Raw genomic sequence first — 7,944 nt, 5'->3', positions numbered from 1 at the left:
TTGTCTCGAGTTCCGGCAGTACCCGACCTGCGTTCTCGCATTTACTTTTATTGTCTCGAGTTCCGGCAGTACCCGACCTGCGTTCTCGCATTTACTTTTATTGTCTCGAGTTCCGGCAGTACCCGACCTGCGTTCTCGCATTTACTTTTATTGTCTCGAGTTCCGGCAGTACCCGACCTGCGTTCTCGCATTTACTTTTATTGTCTCGAGTTCCGGCAGTACCCGACCTGCGTTCTCGCATTTACTTTTATTGTCTCGAGTTCCGGAAGTACCCGATCTGCGTTTTCAAGTTTACCTATTATCTTGATTGCTAAAGTTGATCTCAGTTAAAGTTGTGTGGTGATTGTTGCTTTCGCCTAATTTTGGCAAAATTGGCGTTCATTTCTTTACTAATTACTTACTACGATAGCACACAAACCTCAGTTTATTTGCTATATAGTAAGCAATAAGTAAAGAGGGGCAGCTGTGAACACTCACTTTTGTCCTACCTTTTACTTTTTTTATTTTTTGGGATAATGAAGTTACAAGTTAATATCATCGGGTATGAATAATGTGCATATGACACCAAAGAATCAAATATTTCTTGCAGCAATAATGGTGCAAGTATCTTTTTCTCATCAATTTCATAATTATTCAACCATACTTTTCCAATATAATGATGATTGGTAATGCGTAACTTATCAACAGGATCCACATATTTTATTCACATTTCACATATATTATGAGCCAAGTGATCTAAATTAATATAAACCTTGCATTATGGTTCATCAGCATAATAACCAACAATTACAAAATTTTTACATAAAGGGATATTTACATGCCCATCTATATTTATTCTTGAGACAATTTCAGCAACAACTCTATGCTATTTGATGATTGTGCTTAAAACACTGCCCTGTTCATACGCACAACTAGATCCTTCATTTTATAATGGTACACGTTCAAATGTGCATTCATTTACAAACAAGTGGCCACATGTATGGTGGATTCAGCTTCCAGGGGGATCTCCAGGGGCTCCTAATATGTCTTCTCAGTCCCAAAATGGATGTAATAGGCAATGAGAACTTTCAGCCATAAGTGCCAACAGTTATTCAAAGCATACTCCTTGGAAATCCTGTTTTTGGTACCCTCAAGGGAGTTTTGGGTGGGGGTTTGGATATTCCTCACAGTGACAAAAGGTTTGCTGGTTTTGATAAGAAGAAGGAGCTGGATGCTGAGGTTCACCGCAAATATATCTTTGGTGGACATGTTGCTAACTATATCAAGACCCTGATCGAAGATGAACCTGAGAAATATCAGACACACTTTAGTGAATATATCAAGCTGCAAAGAAGTCAGCGAAGCAGACACAAAGCACTGCATACAGAATGCAACACAACACCGATTTGCATACATTTGCAACAGAGACGAGATTATGTAACACAGAAAACAGACCAGGTTACACAGAAACAGAGTGACATACACAAGCATACTTAGATCCATACATATCATTTTTTCAGACCACAAACACATCAATCAGAGAGAAGGCACACCAATATCACACAGATCACTACCCACACAATAAGCAAATCATAATGAATTCAGAAAAGAAGAAGAGTCAGTTGGAGGTTACAAACTAATGCATAAGCAGTAACAGTCAACCAGAATTCATCACATATTCCCTTGATTTACAACACATTATTTTCGGACAGTTATGAAATTAAGGGGATATAATATAGTCAGACAGATTTTTTTTGAGCAGGATATCAGGGATAATTAAACAAATGCAAACCAGAAGGCATATTGGTTTCAGTTACACAATCAACCTAATTGCAGCAGTAAAGGGCAATCATAGAGCAGAATTCTTGCAAGTTACTGAATCAAAATTGGCAGCCTAGGGGTCTACCTTAAAACAGTATAAAAGGGGGGCACTCAGTCAAAAAGAAAAAAAATATACAGAGATCAGAGAGAGCATTCCAGAGATAAAGCAAAAGACACATACGTTCAGAGAACAGAGAGAAAAGTCAGACATTATAGACAACTATAACCAGAGCACTACTTCCATACATCCAACAAAAACCAACCTAAAAATAGGCTCACATTTCACGAGGAGCGTAAAGCGACACACATATACTCAGTAAACGCAGAGAGCATTTCAACCGTAAAAAACAGAGGACATTACAACAGTGCTAAACAAGGGCAGAAAGTACAACACCGAAGCAGAACATCGGTAGATAAAGAATCAAACAGCAAAGAACATACACTCAGGTAAGCATCCAAACCATAAAAATCTGTCTTATGAAAATGCCTTGCTTGTTGTGGCTTATGCTTTAAACTCATAAGAGTATTCATGATTGTCTCTAATCAGAAACGCACATGCATATAATGGACTGGAATATAAAATTTACGATTGAAATTTGTTTTAGTCCATGTATTCCCACCAGTTAAAGACCAAACACTCATCGATGTTGACATAACAGATTAAATTCATGCTCTAAAATCAAATAGAAAGGATAAAAGATCAAAGAGGGATACCGAAGTAGAAAAATGCGATTTCCATTCTCGATGTCATCTTGTTATCCGATGCAAGCCGTAGTACGGGTAGTAACCATAACCGGGAACCACCGTGAAGATTCGGGTTCCACCGATGAAATCCGCACTCGATCCTCTCCTCGATCTTAATAAGCCTAAACAAGGATATGAAGTTATAAACATGATAAAAATCATAATTAATAGAATAAGTAAGCAAATAGAAAAGTAAGAGTAAATGAATCCCTACCTTACTTCGGTGACCCTCGTGAGAGTAAACCGGAAGCCACCGCGAACCACTTAACCATATCGTTTTCATTCTCCCTCGATTCACCTACCGAAAAAACCCAAACAGCAAACCAACATTACCGAAGCCAATCGAATAAGAAACGAAAAGTGAAGAAGGAGATGAGTTCACCTTCGTCGGAACTAAAGAGGATGTAGGGATCCCAACCGCGAATAACCTCCTCGTCCAAAAACCATCATCACCTGAATCGCAACCCATCAAAGGGGAGAAGGACGAGAAGACAACCCCAACGTGAACCACCGTAACGCCACCCTTGCCACCACCGCGCCACCTCCTTGGCTACCGTCGCGAACCAAGCTAAGGGAGAGGAGGATTAGGAAAGAGAGAGGGTTAGGGATTTCAAAATCGCCGCTGCCAGTGGAGAAGAGAATGTGTCGCCAATGAAGATGGGAGAAGATGAGGCAGAAGGAGGGTTAGGGATTTTTCCCTGTTGAAGCAACGTGATTTGGTGCGACATCTTTCAGTTCATTTATTTCCTTCATTGTAGTCTACCAAATCAAGATTTTAGAAGGAAATTAAAGTGATTGTTATACAAGATTTGCATGAGATGAAGAATTAATTTGTAAATTATTAAGTTTATTGATTTTCTTCATTCATGTCATTAATTTTCTTCATTGAAATCTTGTCAATGGGGTATTTAACATCGTTTGATTTTCAAAAAGGGTCCAGATTTCATAAGGAAAGTGATTGTTATACAAGATTTGCGTGAGATGAAGATTTAATCTAGAGATTATTTATTTTATTGATTTTCTTCATTGAGTTCATTGTAATCTATTAAATCATTTAGTTCTTTATAATGTATTTTGACTCTTTGAATGAAAAATGAAAAATTATTTTGAATGTTAATTTCTATTTTTTGTTATTTATTTGAAATATTATTTTCTTTAATATTTTTGCAGTTCCATATTAATAAACACAATAAACAAATTAACAAAACGTAATAAACACAAAAAACAAATTAATAAAACTTAATGTTTAATATTTTTGCAGTTTCATATTACATTAATGTCTAATATGGTAATCTACTTCTTGACAACTTCATGTTAATTAACGTATATTCATGTTGTATATATTTTGACCCGTAATACAAAATGTTAATTTAATAGCGCATAATTACAAATACGCTGTTAATTTGGAAAATGAGTTCAGTTTAACAGCACATAATTAAGATAACGCTGTCAATTATATTTTATTCAATAGCGCATAGTTAAGATAGCATTGTGAATTACATTATATTCAACAACGCATCATTCAGGAAGCGTTGTTGATGTGTTCATTAAAATGAGTAGTGAACAGCTGGATACACAACAAAAATGCAACCCTTAAAGAAACACTGTTGAAGATGTCAATACAACAACACTATCTTGATATCCATTATTGAAAATGTCGATACAACAATGCTATCTTTAATATGCACTGTTGAATTATTACTATAGTTTAAATATCTAAAAGATGAATCAGTTCCCTCTACGCTCTCAAACTTAATCAAAAAGAAATCACCATACTCTCAACAAACCCTCATACTCTCATAAACTATCATACTCTCATGAACCCTCGTACTCTCAGAAACCTCAAAAAACTTCATCAATGGCTTCCCAAAGTGACGATCATGGTTCTCATAGTGGTGACGAAGCTACACCGACTTCACAAGACAAGCAAATNCGGTCTTCCAACCGAAAATCGGGTCGCGACAGATGACTTAAAAAATAAACAATCACAATAGAATGACCAATTGGTTGAATAGCAATGGAATGGTATTAAGGTACTTTTTTTATTATGGTCAAGTCACATGTTTTTTCTACTCACTCTTGGATTATTTAGAATTCATGTCATTACATATTAATGAAATTTAAAAAATATTTGGTCACTCATAAGTCATCTTGATTAACATACCTTGCGAGAGCATAAAACATGTTAGGTTAATGCAACTTCTCAATGGATTCAAAAAAGTTAAATCGTATTGACATATTATAACTTTTGAGTAAGTTTTTTTTTATAAATTGGATCACTTAAAAGCTTTGTTAGCTTAACACAATTTTCAAGTGAATTTTGGAAACAATCATATTATTCAAAAGTCATATTGGTCCAATACAACTTATGAATATTTTTTAAATGGATATAAAATAAGCAAAAATATGGTTTACCCATCCCTTTTTAATTACACTTTTTTTCGTCATTTATGCCCAAGAGCATATGTATAATAATTCCCAAAGAAATATTACTCTAGTCATAATTGATGAGTGATGGAATGTGCTTAGTCTAAGTATTTCCAATGGGAGATTAATCTAGTTATAGTAGTTGATTAGTAGTTTGGTCAGTCTCAGGTAGGAGAAATCAATTTAATCATATTTTTTGGTTATCAATTTAATCATAGTTAATTAGTGGTGTATGCTTCATTTAATAATTCCAAAGATAGATTAATATATTCATAATTGATTACTTGCATGGTATACTTAGTGGATCATTCTCAAGTGAGAGATCATTAGTCTAATCATAAATGACTTGAAATTTTTGCATTCAAGTTATATTGTCTCATGGGTTATGTTGGAGAGTCCTGACTCCTGAAATATTAAAAAAAATTGAGATGTTTGATCATTTTTAAAATTATTTTATTTAAAAATAATTTAAGATAAGAATCGTTAAAAAATTATTTATCTCATATGATATTATCTTAATCAAGGACTTAATCTTTTATTAGCGGAGAGGATCTTATTTCTTCTCAAATATAACCTAATCCGATATATCATAATCTTTACATAATTTTTTGTTTTTAAAAGGCCGAAAAAGAGAAAGAGGTGATTTTATGTTTCTGGCTTGGGCATTTTGGACAAATAAGTAGCCAATTTGACCAAAATGTTTTTATCTACATCTCGAATCTTGAGTAGTAAGATAAATTTCACCATATTTAAATATCTAAGAATTAATAGTGTAAAAATTTATACATAGTCAAGTTATTATTCCCTATTTGTATTTCTTTTAACTAAAAGTTAATGATAATTAAAAATCAATGATAAATGTTATAGTAGTAATATAAAAAACTCTTATGCTATTATGATATATATATTTTTCTCTTTCAACATTAATTAAAAGAATGTTAAATTTATGAACGGTGGGTATAAGAATTTATACACTGCCACTGTATTATTTCATTCACTATATTACTTTAATGAGGAGTTAATAATAATTAAATATTAATAATAAATGATGCAATGCAAATGAGTGAAACTCTAACTCCATAAAATACATACATTTTTTTCTAATTGAGATACATAATCAAATAAATCAACCCTTTGTTGAGGCCTCGAGGGTTCATAAAAGCTATCAAAGTCTTTGATGAACTAGTAAAAATTGTTTTATTGAAACAAACTTAAATGTGGTAGAATGATTTTGGTTTTATATCATGAGAGAGGAAGGGATTTAAATAAGAATAATTTTGATGTAAGAATGACAAACTTAAGTCTTATAATTATGATGCTTAAAATAAAAATTTATTTATTTATTACATGATAATAATATACTTTATTTTTTAATTTTAATTATTTAAATAAGATCCAATAATCGAAGTTAATTATTTTCATTTCTTACTATCAAAACTGTTTTCATTTGAATCATCCAAATTCCGATATATTTTTATGAGTTTAAAATTTGTGCAATTTTTTACACTGTCAGTACATCATCATCCACCATTGATTTATAGTAGTTAACAAATCAATGGTGAATAATTTACTGACAGTATAAAAAATACTTACAGTGTCATTATATATGTATTAAATCCTTTTTATATTTAAATAAATGTAAGCAACAAGTCTCTCCCGCACGCTTGCCACATAACGTCAAAACAGTTAGAAGGGGTGATGGGTTAGACACGTGTTTGAGTCAAAGAAAGATCCGTGTCATGGCTCACTTGTACTTACTCACGCGCTATAAACGCTGTGATAGATAAAAGTCACCCATGAGTCACGTGATTTTCACCTTGTCAAACACATCAATTTGTCAATCAACCTCACCCCAAGCTCGTGGGAACTTATGGTTGCCATCTTACTACTCACATAGGATTTTTTAACTGATAATAATAATAAATAAAATGATATATTTTTATACTAAATTATTTTATCTATAATAAATTAAGAGTATAAATCTATTTACTCCAAAAGTAAGTTTTTTAGGGTTTAGATCTATGAATGTCTAATGATTTAAATCTACTCACTAATTTATACTATTGAATTTTCCTAGAATTGATGGCTAGGATGAAGAGTAAATTTAAAAAACTTACTGTAAATAGATCTCTCCTCATAAAATAATATATAACATAAAGTAATATTTTATTTATTATTTATTGGTCTATAAATGACATATGTCACTTTGTTATTGATAAGAAGATTTGTAGAAAAATTTAGTATAATTATATATGATTACTCTTATTACACTTTTTGCCATATGTGTAAAATAGTTTCCACCGAAGTAGAAATTTAACTTTTGTCAATAAATTTGATGTTGGAAAACCTTGAATCAATTATCTATACTAACTTATAAAGCCAAATCACTTGATAATCACCCATAGTGTAATTTTGATTCCAAATTTATCCTTAATTAAACTTAACACTATATTTTTTTTCAACTTATGAAGAAAATGTGTTTAATTGAACATTATATAACAACTAAAAATATTCCATGAAAGATGAGGAGTAGTTTCTCCTGATAAGAAAATTGTACATCAACCAAACAACACCTTTATCTTTTGTTTCAGTGTTCTACTATTCTCTCTCACTTTCTACAAATTACTATTTGTTCTATTGTTCATGGAGAGATATTGCAATGAGAAACCAATAAGTATTATAGCTTTTTGTTCTTTACTGTTAATGATCATTTTTATTTTCTCTTTTGTTTGTTAACGACTGCTTCTTCTTTTTAAAATGCAGGTGAGTACCATGACTTTCATCTACATAAGTATCAATCAAACTATGTTATTTTATGTTTTCCTAATTCTTAATAATCATCTCTTCTGCATATTCATGTAACATGGAAAAGAAGAATTTATGAAGAAATTTATGTATAAACCTGTTTGATAAAATGCTTCACTCATTACGTTTAGAGATAAATACTACACCAAGAAACCAGATAAGTATCAT

At 32.1% G+C, this 7,944-nt stretch overlaps 1 long non-coding RNA gene across 2 annotated transcripts; it reads right to left on the bottom strand.

The window, feature by feature from the left end:
* Positions 1-739: 739 nt before the first annotated feature.
* LOC109337567 lies at positions 740-3,156 on the bottom strand. 2 transcript variants are annotated; one of them, XR_002106468.1, is made up of 4 exons: positions 2,927-3,156; positions 2,759-2,842; positions 2,515-2,666; positions 740-1,285 (listed from the first exon to the last, which is right to left on the bottom strand). It is a non-coding gene; the product is annotated as an uncharacterized LOC109337567 (long non-coding RNA). The 2 variants fall into 2 exon arrangements; XR_002106467.1 differs by having other exon boundaries at positions 2,759-3,156.
* Positions 3,157-7,944: the final 4,788 nt, after the last annotated feature.

The sequence above is a fragment of the Lupinus angustifolius genome, unplaced genomic scaffold, assembly GCF_001865875.1.
Source record: "Lupinus angustifolius cultivar Tanjil unplaced genomic scaffold, LupAngTanjil_v1.0 Scaffold_8_136, whole genome shotgun sequence".
NCBI classification, from domain to species: domain Eukaryota; kingdom Viridiplantae; phylum Streptophyta; class Magnoliopsida; order Fabales; family Fabaceae; genus Lupinus; species Lupinus angustifolius.
This window is presented reverse-complemented; position numbering and strand designations above follow the sequence as displayed.